We start from the raw sequence: 15,918 nt of genomic DNA on the forward strand, positions 1-15,918 counted from the left end.
TATATGAGATATTGTTATATTCAAAACCGTAACTAATATTGATTATTTATTACTCATTGTGCTAAAAGTAGAAAATTTCTGCATAGTTACCTTTAAATCAGGCTTAATACTGAATAGATGTAATTTTCCTTGTTGCATAATAATTATTTTTAATTATCTTTGGAAAATTCAAGAATTTTACTAGCCATCTACATATGGCTTGAGACAGTGCTACCTAAATTAGTGTTGCCATTAAATACCTGCTTAGTTGGAATAGGACAAAAGCAAGCAGATTATCTTTAACCAGAGGATTCTGGGAATAACACAATACAAATTCCTGAATTAGCATAACATCAAACCCAAGAATTACTTGTAATTATCATTGCAAAAGAAATGAGAGACTATTATGTTATGCAGTTCACTTTTATAATTATAAAAGGTTTTTTCCTTTATTATTTCTGAAAGGTGCTAAGCATAATTGAGACAACTTGAAGCATTTATTTTCAACATTTTACTTCCAAGCTGAAGTGCTTCAAGTGGATTCAATTCATTGGTTTGAACCACACTCCATATATTGTGCTGCAAACTATTCAGGAAAGATCCTGCAGTGTTTATGTCTTAACTCTGTGGGGTAACTGGAAGATTCCACTCCTACCAGGGAGCCTTGTTAGATGGCTGCTGGGATTTTTAATAGTGCTGTAATGTTGAAGTTCTACTATTCCTGACAGTATAATCATTTCTGACAATAATGCTTTGCATTATTATACATTATATACATTATGATTTCTTTCTCAGATTTCTGTACAGCTCAGAACTGTGTTCTATTGTGAAGAGTGATAAAAAATGGTGAATTTTATTTTTTTGAGAGTGTTTGTGCTGCCTTTATGGCAGTTGTTCAGTTTATAATATTTTCACTTAGTAATTCATTTGTCAGCATTCTAGTTAAAGTTAGGATTGTTTAAGTTGTCTGTGAGATATCGCGGCATGTGATGACATCACATCCGGTTTCGCCGCGTCCTGTGGGAAAATACTGGTTTGGAAAAACGGAAAGGTGGGGGCCGACATGTGCGAGCAAGCAGCAGCAAAGTTTTCTCTCTACGCACCAGAAACATTGTGAAAGCAACGCTGTGAGTTATGAGATAATCGATATGTTGAATTAAAATGTTAACGCCGATCCCGTTAAAAGTAACGACGGTCGGTAACTGTTTTTTTATCAACAGTTTTCACCATACGTCACTGTGGAAGAGTGAACAGTAAACGGTTACCGGGTAATCTTACTGTGATCCTGTCGTTATTGACAAACGTTTATCTCGGTGTTTAGCTCGTCGTTCCGTTACACCCGAGCGAGAACACTACAGTGTTATTTTTTCTGTTTATTTCTATTGCAATTCATGTTAAAAAAAAATCGGGTTCATCTGTAAAGTACATCCAAGGCTTACATACACATGTATGGGCATGTATGGGGTATGTCAATTGGTGGATAATTTATTGTAATTTTCAATGTTATATATGACTGTGTTTTTGAGTCTTGCAAATGGTACAAGCCTTGAAAATCTGAAATATTTTTCAAGTGACATTAAGTGCAGTACCTGATCCCAGCTTATTTGTTGTCTGGAAGTCCAAGATACTGATTTTTCCTCAAAACAGTTCCTTCTGTTCATTCACATCCTTGCCAACAACCCCCACATTTCGTCAATGCCCTCTGGAACATCACATCTCCCTTTGCTTCTCCTTCTTATCATCTCAACAATCTCTCTCAAAACGGTTGACAATAGACAATAGGTGCAGAAGTAGACCATTCGGCCCCTTGAATATGAATGCAAAAAAAAACTGAAATAAAAGAAATTCTATCTTTGTTTAGAACCCATGCAAGGATTAGAGAAAAAGCTGATTATATAATAACTGATTTAACATTAAAAAGTTGGTAACACTGAATTATATTTGAAAGGATGTGTATTGGCTTTCACAGTTCAGAGCAGTAATTGAAAACCCAAGGCTTGTGCTGATAGTGTGAATTTACTGAAGAAATTCAGTCTAAGACGTTCGCACATTGTAACGAAGCAAGTACAGAAAAGATAATTTTCACCTAAATGAAGTGTATTGGTTGCTTAAAGAAGATCTGAAAGGACAGTTAAGTATCTGGATGAACTTGGCATGAACATTGAATTCTCCAACTTTTGTTGATTCCCTCCCTCTGCCTTCCACCATTCCAGCTGCCTATCACCTCTCTCATGATTCTGCCTTCTTCTACTATACATAGTGCTTTCCCCTTTCATTCCTTCTTCACTTTTTCCTGGCTATCCCCTCCTTGTTTCCCCTCCCACACCCCTTTGTCTTTCCTCTTATTGGTCTTCAACACCCTCCCTCCAACTTCTTTATAGGGCCTCTGCTCCCTCCCTCTTCAGTCCTGACGAAGGGTCTTGGCCTGAAACGTTGACTGCTCATTTCCACGGATGCTGCCCGACCTGTTGAGTTCCTCCAGCGTGTTGCCCATGTAGCTTTGACCCCAGCATCTGCAGTGTACTTTTGTGTTTAAGTATCTGCACAATATTTCCAATCAAGTCATTCAGTATGTTAACTATGTCACAATAGCAGGTATAATGTAACCTTGCTAATCTTATTACCGATTTTCAAATCGGTAATAATTGGTGCATCTTTGCTAGGATATCATCCTCCAGTGTTGCTTTTATGTGTTTAGCACTTTAGCAACCATGTGAATTTGCTGTATTAGCTTCTATGTTACAAGCAATCATAATTTATTAACAACTTCTTTCATTTATATTTGGAACATCTGTCACTCATTGCTGATATGCTGACCCTACTTGTAGCTCAGTTCTGCTTAGAATTAGAATTGTCTTTGAGGAAAAAGAAGTTGTGGGGTTCTCTGAATCTTCCCAAATCCCTTTCCCCTCACCTCCAAAGATTAAACTTGGGTATGCCACTTTATTTAGCTTCCAGCATTTCTTCCCTGAAGCGGTTCAGTATTTATGATCATTAAGAAACTCATGAGGTACTTGAGAAAGTTTATAATCTTCAACACAAGTACATTAGGATTGGTTGAAGGCTTTTATTGCCGCTATCAAAACATATTTCAGCAATTGCAGAGTACTCAAGTAGTGATTGCAAACACTGGTTTCTTTTTCCTCACGAGGAAATATCATTCCTGACATCTAGAAAATGTTGTCAGAAGTTGTGGAATTTTTCAGGGAAGTGTCAGCAGTTACATACTTATAAGTGACAGTCAATACAGGATTTCTACACATGCATGTGCAACTATAGAACCCCAGGGATAATGCCAGCTGTTAGCATGAAATTTCCCAGCTGTGCTTCACACTGGGACATCTGATGATGTCAAGCAGCCAAGCATAAATTTTTGCAAATTCCCCACTTACGCCGTGGATTTGCTTAAAAATTAAATGGAGAACAGTTTCATAGGATAAGGGCAACTGAAAGTTTTTTTCAATGGAAAAGTTTTTTTTTAAATGGAAATAATTGGTGTTAACTATAGTTGAGTTTTTTAATTGCTTCATTTTTTTAAACATTTGGATTTATTTCTAAAAGTTTTGATATCAATTTGAATGTCTCTGAATGTCAGTATCGTTCATTTCTACAGAACTTAGATTATATAGTGTTTGTTCTGTCAGGACTGCATGGTCTAATATGAGTCTTAGCCAGAGTAGATCATATTGGAGAACACTTTTGCATGAAATCACACCAGGCATGAAAATAGACCAGGTGCTTTAATGCATTCTTCATGTTAGCAGTCCTGATATTTTCCCAGTGTCAAATGACACTATTATTTGTGCAAAATCCACTTCTGCCTTTACACATACATCTGAAGCAGAAAGCTACAATTTACCATCTAGTGAGAGTAGAACTGGGAGCAGTTCTTTCCTTGACAACTAAAGGAACATTTTTTTCTGACTGGCCACATTTAGTTTTAAATATAAGCTGCTCAATTGCCTTCCAATATCCATACTAAATACTTTTCATTGCATGGTACCAAATTGGAGACACAGCTTACAGCACTTCCTTACTGGAGACTTCATTAGTGCGATGGCTGGGTGTCCATCTTTGGGCTTTACATCAATTTATTGTCATTCAATTGTATACTGCCAAATGAAACAACATCCCTCCAGACCAAGGTGCTCAAGACATTACATATAACTCATGCATGGCACATGAAGTAATATTGCCTCAAATGAATAACCAAATAATAAAATATATTCTAGAATATTGTCATTCAGCACAAAAAGCATTTACAGCACAAGTCAACAGTATAGCACATCTTACATCTCTTTGACACATGCCCAAATGCCCCATTAAACTATATGATGCTCTGCTGGGAAGACTTTTAAGTCACACTCAAGTGGCTGGGTGGCTTTTTTTGCAGAGGGAGTATTCTGTATTGATCTTCAACTTCTCCAGTACAAGAAGCCTTCAGGCAGACTCAGCAGATACCAACCCCATCTCATGTCTTGCTCACCACCGTTGTATCATCTGGGCTGAATTTGCAATTAACCAATTTTATCTACTTTAGGATTTCAGTTAGGACCAGATGCTAACTTGGGAATCTAGCAAAAATGCTAACTCCTGTGCATATATGCAACTATTGACTACATTCATATGCCATAAGATCTCTCTATAATAACCCAGACCTTTTCGTAAACAGCAACAGTTTCCACTCAATATGCATTTGAGTCTTGGCCATATGAAGAATGTGACCATCATAAATGCCATGTTTCCATGAAGAACACATAGCTGTTTTATTTTAAGTCATAAGTAATTTTAAGTGCAGGTAGCACTTCCCAAGTTGATGGATTTTAGTGGGCAAGATCTACTCTTTTTCTTTATTAACTCCTCATCCTAGTGCACATTTCAACCACATCAGTTGACTGCAGATATAACATGCATTCAAATACCAGCACTACTATAGAAAATAGAATTGGTCTACTTGAGATTTCTTTTATCTGCATCAGTGAGAGGGGGTAAGATTAAAGTAGATTTAATTGTCTACACATTAGATTGCCACTTAGACCAGGACCTTTTGCTTTAGCTTCTGTTTTCTACAATAACAGCAAGAATTTATCTCCTTTAATACAGATAAAATTGTAACAGAATGCATGATGCTCTATTAAACTAGTAACATGTATTCAGCCTGCGTTTCTTGAGGTTTCTATTTCTTTAATCCGTTAAAATTTATTTATTTGCTAACCTATTTGGTCCTCTAGTCACTATTGTGGAAATAGATTAAAAAGAAATTATTCCACTCTGTCACAAATCTCATTTGTAATAAAGGATCCAAAAGGAGAAATATAGCTCTTGAGAGATATGGTAAAAATGAAATTGTCAGGAAATATCCCATGAGAGGAATAGGAAGCTTAACTATTCTTTTTTCTTCTCACGCTTTCATAGTTGATGTATTCAACACTTGCAGCAAAATTATTTGTGATGACAGCTTCAGTAACACATGCATGGTGCAAACTTACACTTTTCTGAAAATCAGCTGTAATTAACGTTTTAAAAAAAAAGTTGTTTGAATAAAAATTCACTATTAGTGCACTGAAATCAGATTGGGTCCTAAAATGAAATCTGTAATAAATTTAGTTAATGACCTGGTCAAAATAACATACAAAGGGATTTGATGCAAAATACTTATACAATAGTTTGGTGCACAAAGTAAATTCAGTTTGATAAAGGGAAAAGATAAGATGGAGAGAAAAAATAACAAAATACAAGATAATAATTACAACATGAACAACAAGAAGTGAAAAGAATAGGAATCAAACCAGTATAATATCAATTCTGTTTTTATTCATTAATTTGACTTTTTAAAAATTGGACAATTTTTGAAGCATGTTGTTCCTTGGTTGGTAGTAAATTGACCAATGTGGATGATTTCGATTCATAATTACATCCCAGTGACTTGTGTCAGTGAGATGATTCCAATATCATAATTTCCTCACCAAAAGTGAGCTGAGACTATAGAAATGAAGAGGGAGAAAAGAATCTGTTAGTAATTAGTACAGATGTGTGAGATACCAAGATGCTTGACGGGGAAGAGAGCTCAAGGTCATATTAATGAAATATGAATTTTAACAAGGATTTTTAGACACCTTGCATGCTTCTGTTCAGAAAATGTGTAATATTGAAGAAAACAGGAAATATTTAAAAATAATTAAAATGCAGGTTTCAGTACAATTAATTGAAAATGAACAGACAGAACAGAGTGTGAATATTATATTCAAGCCACTAAAACAATCTACATATATTTAATTTGCAGAGCAAAGACTGAATGATTAAAATTAATACTTCTATACTAAAATCAATGAACTAAACAATGTAACTCATGGTTACACAGTTTATTTAAAGATGTCCCAAATATAATATATGCAGTTATTTCTCCTTCTAACACAGTGAGGTTGTCAGTCAAGATTAGGATCAGGTTTATTATCACTGTCTTACATGACATGAAATTTGTCATTTTCTGGCAGTAGTACAATGCAAAAATATAAATTACTATAAATTACAAAATAAATAATCATTCCAAAAAATGGGAATAATGAGATAGTGTTCATAGGTTCATGGACCATTCAGAAATTTGATGATGGAGGGGAAGAAGTTTCTTAGTAATTGAGGGTGGGTCTTCAGGCTCCTGTAGCTCATTGGCATAATGAGAAGAGGATTTGTCCTAGATTGGGAGGGTCCTTAATGATGCAAGTTGTCTTCTTGAGGCACCACCTCTTGAAATGGGGGGAGTTATGCCACGATGGAGCTAGCTGAGCCTACAACCCTCTGCATTCTCCAGTGAGCATGTGTACTGGAGCTCCCAACCAGGCTATGATGCTCTCCACTGTAAATCAGTAGAAATTTGCAAGAGCTTTTGGTGATATATATGACATCTCCTCAAATTTCTAATGAAGCAGTGCTTAGATTCTTTGTGATTGTATCAACGTGTTGCACCAGGACAGCTCCTTGGAGATGTTGCTACCCAGGAACTCAAAGCTGCTCCATCAATGTCCCTTCAATAAGGACGTGTGTGTTCTCTTGACTTCCCCTCCTGAAGTCCACAATTGGTTACTTGGTCTTGCTGATGATGAGTGCAAGTTTGTTGTTTTGACACCATTCAACCAGGTAACTTTTCTTACTCCTGTATGCTTTCTTACTGACATCTGGGATTTTATCAACAAAAGTGCTATCATCTGTGAATCGATAAAAGGGTTTTTTGTTGTGCCTGGCCACACAGTCATGAGCACATTGAGGCAGTAGAGCAGTGATGTCAGCACATTTCCTTGAGGTACACCTCTGTTTATTGTTAATTTGGAGATGTTATCACCAATCCACACGAAGTGTGATCTGCTGACAAAGAAGTTGAGAATCCAGTTGGAGAGCGAAGTATAGAGAGTCAGATTTAGAAGCCTGGTAAATAACACTGAGAGGATGATGGTATTGAATGCCATGCTATATTGGATAATTAGTGTCTCACATGTTATATTCTGTTATCTAGGTACCCCAAAAGCTCCAGTGAGATTGCATTCACGGTAGATTTGAGGTGGTGATAGTGGGAATGCAGCGGAGCCCTCTCCTTGCCTGGGCAAGCATTAATTCTAACCATAAGCATTGTCTTGAAAGATTTTATCACAATAGATGTGAGTGCTATTGGTCAATAGTTGTTGAGGCAGCTCACCCTGCTCTTCTTGGGCACTTGTTTAATTGATGCCTTTTTGAAGTAAGTAGGAACCTCCAAATACAGTGGAAAGAGGGTGAAGATGTCCTTGAATGTAACAGTTATTTGGTCGGCACAAGTTTCAGTACCTGGCCAGGTACTGTCACAACTACGTATTCAGCAATGCAGCGGATACAGCAATTGCGCTCATGAATATGCAGATGTCAGCTAATTATTATCTCATTTAGATAGAATTTAACTCCATTCTTTCCATCGCAGTGCCTGTCAAGACTTGAACACAGTACAGCAATGCTTTGCTGCCTGCTTGCATTCGGCCTTGCCTGAGGAACTGGACTGTCGATTCAACTGACTCTGAAGTCTGGAGGTATTCCCTTTATATTTAGTTATTCCTTTGTTTTCCATTTGAGAGTTTTAGTTAATGGCCCTGGTTGGACTAGCATTTATGGTTTTCTTTTCCCTTTTGACTCTGTTCGCATTAAAGTCTAAACTATTGACCTGCTTCAGTGTCTCTCACTCCACACATGGGCCACATTGGAAATTGGTGACAGTAAGTCTCGACCATACAAAGATGGACACAGCAGAGAGAGCAGCTGACCTTGGCCATAATATTTATTGGTCAGGTAGGAGACCAGCTACAGTCAAACAAGTACGGCGCTTCATGGGGTTTGCAAGCTTTTATCGCCGCTTCATCCAGAATTTTGGCTCTGTCCCCGCTCCTATAAATGCATTCACCAAGACCTTGGCAGGACAGCATTGGACGGATGGTACCAACCAAACATTTTTGGAGCAAAAGCGACATTTCATCACTGCCCCATTGCTGCAACATCCAGACCCATCATAACCATTCATTGTTGAGGTGTATGCATCTGATGTAGGCATTGGAGCTGTCCTCTCTCAACGCTCATCTACAGATAGCCGGCTTCACCCTTGTGCCTTGCTTTCCCATTGCTTGACTCCAGCTGAGAGGAATTACGATGTTGGTAACTGGGAACTTCCAACTGTCAAGGAGTCCTGGGAGGAATGGCGACAGAGCATCCTTCTTTGTCTGGACAGATCACAAGAACCTCTCCTACATTCAATATGTAAAGAAACTCAACTCTTTTCAAGTCTGGTGGGCTCTCTTCTTCACACGGTTCAATTTCATCCTCACCCATTGTTCCAGAAGCAAGAATACTAAGGCCAATTCTCTCTCGCTTCAGTTCAATGGATCTGAGAACAATGCCAATCGAGAGCCCATTCTTCCTCGCTCATGCATTGCTGCTCCGGTAATCTGGCGAATAGAGGCAGAGATGAGCACCCACCAACAGTCAGACCCAGGTCCCGGTAAGGCACCTTCCAACCGGCTGTTCGTCCCTGCTCCCTGCTGTGGTGCATTCCACAGTGTTGGAATGGGCTCACTCCTCCCATCTGGCCAGACATCTGGGAATTCAATGAGACAATTTTGGTGTCCATCTGTGTCCCAAGATGTCCACGACTTTGTATTGGTCTGTCCCACCTGCATTCAGAACAAGACATCACACCAGCATCCTGCGGGTCTGTTACGTCCACTGCCTGTGTCTCACCACCCCTGGTCCCATCTCAGTCGTCTTCACCACTGGGCTGCCCCATCTAATGGAAACACCACTATTTTGGTCATTGTGGATCGATTTTCCAATGCTTTCCACTTCATTGCCCTCCCCAAGCTCCCATCGGCTTGTGAGATTGCCACACTCATGTTTCAACATTTGTTCAGGCTTCATGGCTTTCCTCAACACAGTGACTGATCATGGACCACAGTTCACTTCCCACTTTTGGAAGGGTTTCTATTCTCTTGTAGGAGCCTCTCACCTGGTTTACAACCCCAATCCAATGGCCAGACTGAGAGAGAACCAGCAGCTGGAGACAGCCCTGTGCTGCCTTGCCTCTTCCAGCCCATCGTCCTGGAGTTCCCAATTGGTTTGGACAGAGATCGCCCACAATAACCTCCAGTCATCCTTTAACGGTACGTCACAGTCGTCCTCCAACAATATGTCTTCCTTTGAAAGCCAGAAGGGATGCCAACCCCCGCTCTTGACTGATCGCAAGATTGAAGTAGGAGTTCCTGCTGCTGAACAGCCGATCCAACGCTCCAAACACACCTGGAAATGAGGCAGAGCTTCCCTGCTGTGCGCCCAGAAATAACATTCCTGACAGACTGATCAGCTCCGTCAACAGGTAAGGCCATTCAAACCAGGACAGGAGGTCTGCTTGGTATCAAGGGATCTCCCCCTGAAAGTCAAGAGCTGCAAATTGGAACTGGGCTGCGTGGGACCGTTTGTATTGTAAAAGGCTGTCAACAAGGTGGCATATAGCTTGCATCTACCAGCATCACTGAAGATCCTCCCAGTATTTTATGTTTCCCAGCTGAAGCCAGTTATTACCTCTCCCCTGGCCCCAGTCAACCCACCTCCCCCTCCTCCCCGCCTGGTAGATTGTTCCTTGGTCCATACACTGTGGCACCTCCTGCCATCTCGCCGGGTATGTGGTAAGGTCCGGTACCTTGTGGACTGGGAAGGGTATGGTCCAGTAAAATGTACTTGGATCCCAGCAGAGGACATTTTGGACAAGTCCCTCATCCAGGATTTCCAGTGGACACAGGGCTGTGGCACTCCAGGGGATGCGCCTAGAGAGGGGCCCCTGTCACACACATAATTTGGCAGCGCAGCAGGTACAGCAGTTGTGCTTGTGAATATGCATGTGTCAGCTAATTATTATTTAATTATGGTAATATTTAACTTCATTTTTTTCATTGTAGTTCTTGTTGAGACTTCAGCACAGTCCTGTAACACTTTACTGCCTGTTTGAGTTCAGCCTTGCCTGAGAAATTGGACTGTCTAGTCAACTGACTGAAAACAAACGGTATTAGTTTTGTATGTAGTTATTCCTTTCAGCCGCAGTCAAGGCTTTATTTTCTATTTGAGAGTTTTAGTTGGCAGCTCTGGTTGGCCTAGCATTTATTGTTTGCTTTTCCCTTTTAACTCCATTCACATTAAAGTCTGAACTATCAATCCGCTTCAGTGTCTCTCGCTCTGCACTTGGGCCATATCTGAATTTGGGGAAAAGTACACTGATGGGGCCTAACACTTTGGGAGGATTCACCCTCTTATTTTGACATTGGGCTCTGAGATAGAAGTCAAAGAGTCACCAGATTATGTGGGGATTTCCATATGTCTCTCTGTCATACTGTGCTTTAAAGCATCTAGCATATGTCTCCCGTACTTGAGTAATATAATTTTTGCATGAGGGAATTGAATGTTTCTTAAAAGTGAAAGGATGCTTGAGATGTACAGTGAATATAATATAGTCCATCTGTTCTGAGTATTCCTGCTTTGAGGTAGAACTTTTCGTGCACATTGCAATATGAGCTTAAACATGGCATATTACTGTTGACAGTATGAATTACCGTTCCTAATTCTCACACGTCAAAACTTTGTAATTGCCAATTATAGCCATCAAGTATGCTAGTCCATTTACTTATTTTTTTTAAGTGCTGTTTCTCTCTGTAAATTTTATCTCTATAACATTTGTTTGTTCACTTTTCCTAAGATTAATTCCAACTCACAATGCCTCAGGGAATTAATGAATGCAAAATCTCAAACCTGATTACCAGTGTTACGCTTAACCATCAAATTACTTTGTAAATACGTGAAACTATTTTAAGTGAAGCCTGACTGATTGCTCCTTCCATAACTAAATTTGAACAGGTATTTCTCAATCAATTCATAATTTTGAATGAAAATAAACACAATGTTCCAAATAATTATTACTGGACACTTCTTTGAAGAATGCAAATACTTGGGGATATGTTTTACTTGTCCCACAATGGAGTAAAGCAAGAATAGACTATTTGGAATTGCTATTAGATATCGGACTAGAACTGGTCAATCCAGCTCTAAGTCTGCTCCTCTATTTGATTGTGGTTGATTTATTATTCCCTCTCAACCTCATTCTTCAGTGTTCTCCCCAGAAACTTTGACACCCTTACCAATCAAAAAACCTATGAAGCTGTCTGTAGCAATGAATTCTACAGATTCACCACCCCAAGCTGAAAATATTTCTTCTAATTTTGGTTTGAAATGAACATCCTTCTATTACATTATTTATTATTTATAGGCTTTATTTGTCACATGTACATCAAAACTGATATCCTATTCTGAAGCTGTGCCCTCTGGTTCGAGACACTCCCACCACCAGAAACACCCACTATACATCCTCTCTATCCTGGCCTTTCGTTATTCAGTAGGTATTGTTTGTCATGTCAGATATTTAATGGAAAGGCTTCCCTGTGGAGTGGCATTAACCCATTATTCTTTCTAATTTTCATATGCAATCTGGATTCAAAAATGCAGAATAAGATAGTAAAATTAATTGGTAATACTCAATTTGATTTATAAAAACAGTCCATATAAAGTCTCAGAGAAGAATTGCAACTGGGTTGAATTCTTACAGATAAAGTATCTTGAAGAATTTATGATGGTAAGCCTTTAAAAAGGAAATCAAAAGGGCTATTTTATTTCAAGAGCTGTAAAAATGAGTCAGTACACTTTTACCTCAAAGCCCTATTGCATTGTGTTAACTAGAAATAAAAAAAAGCACAACTTTCATGTGGTGATTTTTATGCCTGATTTCAATTTTCATTGAATCATGAATTAGAAACATTCATTTCACAGCTGCTCATTTGGTCCATTGGTCTGTGCTAATAGTAAAGCAGCAACCTTCTAGCACTAGGATAATGGTTTTATGACTGGTGGCTCTTGCAGTATGAATTCAAGTGCTGCTTCAACGTGTTTCTGACTGCTTCAGTGTTTCAGCTTTCCTATTCAAGCACACTGTTCTCTACCACCCTCTGCATTAAAAAGATAGTCCACATCTCCCTTCTAATTTTTCTACCAATTACTTTAGATCCATCACAATTTTGTCTCAATTACATCTCTCTGTATCTTTCGATAGGATATTTAGCAAATACAATTCTTCCTTCAGCTAAAACTTCCAGTTTTGGAATAGCCTAGTTAATTTCCTGTACATACGCTCTAGTTGAATCACATCATTGTCAATGAGTCACCAAGTTTGAGTGATGTTGACCTATGTTCAAAAGATCCTGAAAGAATTATTCTAGATTGAACTCTTAGCCTTTAGGGGTTTACATAATTGAGTACCAATTGATTTGGCTGTAATTACAGTTTGGATTATGGTTTATTCATTACTATGTTTAATTATGATTAATCAGATATAAGGTTTATCTAAAGCAAGGAAAACATATTAAGCTGGAGGGAAACAAATCACATAACTTTTTATTCTTGTAAGAAATTAAATGCAAAAAGCTGATAGATGTAGATATGATAGAATTAAAATATTTTATATAGACCACTGCATATGATAAGCTAAAAAAATGAAAAAGTTAAGGTCAGGATAAATAACAAAAACCTTTGTTCATTGAACTGGGAGAATTAATACTTGGAGTGATATGCTATTTGAGAAATAGGAAGTATTGTGGGTCATAATGCTCCACAAGGAATGTGCCCCAGAATTGATTCTATTTCTATTGCTGATCTAATCTCGTCCATATTTTTATAGTGTAGAACATTCTAATGGTTTGCAACCCTTTGAGAGAAGAGGTTACTCTTCATCCTGTTCTGAAGTGATTCACTCTTATTCTGAGACTATGATCCAAATGCCAGATATACTGATCAGAGGAAATAAACAATCGCATGATTCTTAGCGGTCATGCATATTTCAATGAACACGTTTCAGTTTTCTGAACTTCAGAGACTCTATGATCAATCTTTTCTGTCTATCTTTACAAGTCAATTTCATTTTAGAAATCAATTCAGTAAATTTTATCTGGATTATCTCCAATTAAAGTATATTGCTTATTAAAGGTGAACAAAGCCGAATGCAGTACTCCGGGTGTGACCCCACCAAAGCCCAGAGCAGTTGTAGTAAAACTTCTGTATTTTAAGACTCAGGCTCTCTTTTATTCTGCCATCATCTTTGCTTTATTATTGAGTCACACAGAACATAAATGGGCCTTTGGTCCACTAAGTCTATACTGACCAATAAGTACCTAGCTATACAAATCCTATTTACTTTTCCTTTGCTTTCTTGTGTGATTTAGTCACATAGCACAGAAACAGGCCCTTGAGCTCACCATATCATTTTCTCAGCACGAAAGTTCCAAACCCTCGTCAGAACCGCTGAAGGCTTTAAAATGTGGTTTTCAATAAAAGGAAGCTAGAGTTGAAATTTGACACAATTTTTTTAGAATTAAGATTACTGAGGTATAAAAGCAGTTAAGTTACTGATTGTGCTACTGCTATGGATATATTTGCATCAGGCATAATGTTAGCATTTACCTAGGTTATCAACTATTTGAATTTTACACATGTAGTTCATGATATGCAGTACAATACATAGTTTGTCTTGTACAGGAAAGCTTAAAGCCACTAATTATTCATTCCTAGGAAAGAGCAGGAGTGATAATTCACCATTGACTGATGCATTAGAACAATCTGCTTAACTTTAAATATTTTGTGCATATGGATGGAGTTTCATTTCTAATTTGTGATTGTGTGTGCAACAGAGAATTGAATCCAAAATGTTGCTGATGGTATGAAGATACGAAGAGCCGAAAGCTATTTTTGTTTCTCTCCCCTTTTACCTCTTGTCAGGTGCCTGCATATACTGTAGACCTTTCTCCCAAAGGTGTTTGTGTTATTGATCAGCTGATAACTTGAAAGAACAGTTCAGAGAGGCTTGTTGTTTAATCATCTCTCTACCAGAAGAAGCGGTGGATATGAAACCACAATTAGTGACACAACAATCTCGAAGATTGCTTGTCTAAGAACAGAACTAAAATATAGCCCCTAATCTGTAGAGTTTGCAGTTTAATCAATTTTCTTGGCTGTACTTTATCTGCCTACATTTCAAGCAATAAAGGTGTTCATATAGGTAATTTCCTCCCCACTCCTGGGTCGGAACATCGGGCAGCAACCCAATTGTTTCTTTAGTGTTTGTTGGCTTTACAGGGCTGAGTTGCCAGCTTAGCACTTAACTCAGCAAGGATGAAAAGTGTTTAATGCAAAAAGCCAGCCAAAGATTAACCTGGGACCTCTTGTTTCGAAGTCCAGGTGTGGATATCACTACACCACTGGCAGACTGTTCATATAGAGGCATGATAATATTCCTGAAATATGTGTAAAATGTGATCACACATTTTTATGCTTGAATATATTATGAATCTGTATCTATACAACAAACATAAATATTGAAAAATAAAATTGTTTTATTCTGCTCTGATATTACCTTCTATCCACAGATCGTTTTTGTTGAGATGTTTTCATGTTGAATTTTTTCATTTTTTTCTCCTACAACCTTCTCATAATCCCCAGTCACGGATAAAATATTGACTTTGTTTTCACTATTGTCTTGAGATGATGTTTAATTGAAGGTCAGTATGTGCATCCCAATCAGATACACTACCTTCAATATATTATCTTCGCTTAACAGACATCACCTCAATAAGCTCATAATCTCATGCTTTGAGCCTCATTGAGGGGGATTACAGATACATACTTTAGTAAGCAAAACTTGAAGCTTAACCTACAAATTTAGAGTCAAAAATCATGCAGTGCCGGCACAAGCAGTAGAGAGTGATCTCTATGTAAAAGTTATTCAAGTATTAGTACTTAGAAAAACAGTTAATTTGTAAATAATTGTGATAGCAACAAGACATTTCATCCTTAATATTTTGATTCTATGCATTTTACTCCAGTTAAGATCACCACTATTAACCAATCTGGTGACTAATAGAACTGCCACTTGTATTGATGCCCTTCAGTTTCTTGATGAAGAATGGTCTTGGTGAAACCCAAAAGACCTCAATAAAAATTAAAGAGCAACCCCTCCCTGCACAGAAAGAGTAAAAAACAGACAAATGACGCAAACAAGAAAGGCAAGCAACAATGGCATTCTGAACCAAATTGAATCCTTAGATTTAAATCCTCAGAAGTCTTGAGCAGGCTCAAAGCCTTGGTACAGTATTCAATTTATCATATTGGTGGGACAAACCTCCACAATGTTTGCAGACCTAAAGCCCAACAGCCACAGGTAGTCTCACAGCCATAGCCTCATGGAGAGAAGAGCCCCCAGTCTGTCTGGGCTGGCATTTAAATTGTCCTAAGAGCAGATTGTACCTCTCATTGGGACTCAGGCTCTGCCACAGTAAAACGTTCTGG

The 15,918-nt window shown here is 38.3% G+C and overlaps 1 long non-coding RNA gene across 3 annotated transcripts in view; it reads left to right on the forward strand.

The window, feature by feature from the left end:
• The first annotated feature begins 1,001 nt into the window (after positions 1-1,001).
• LOC132398206 (uncharacterized) overlaps positions 1,002-15,918 on the forward strand; it is a 187,048-nt gene continuing 172,131 nt past the window's right edge. For 2 of the 3 annotated variants that reach the window (XR_009513575.1, XR_009513576.1), the window contains exons 1-2: positions 1,002-1,106; positions 7,925-8,030. This is a non-coding gene — a long non-coding RNA (uncharacterized LOC132398206). Of the gene's footprint in view, positions 1,107-7,924; positions 8,031-8,147; positions 12,636-15,918 lie in introns of those variants that run through there. The other variant, XR_009513577.1, reaches the window with a different exon arrangement.

The sequence above is a fragment of the Hypanus sabinus genome, chromosome 8 (assembly GCF_030144855.1).
Source record: "Hypanus sabinus isolate sHypSab1 chromosome 8, sHypSab1.hap1, whole genome shotgun sequence".
In the NCBI taxonomy this organism is placed as follows: domain Eukaryota; kingdom Metazoa; phylum Chordata; class Chondrichthyes; order Myliobatiformes; family Dasyatidae; genus Hypanus; species Hypanus sabinus.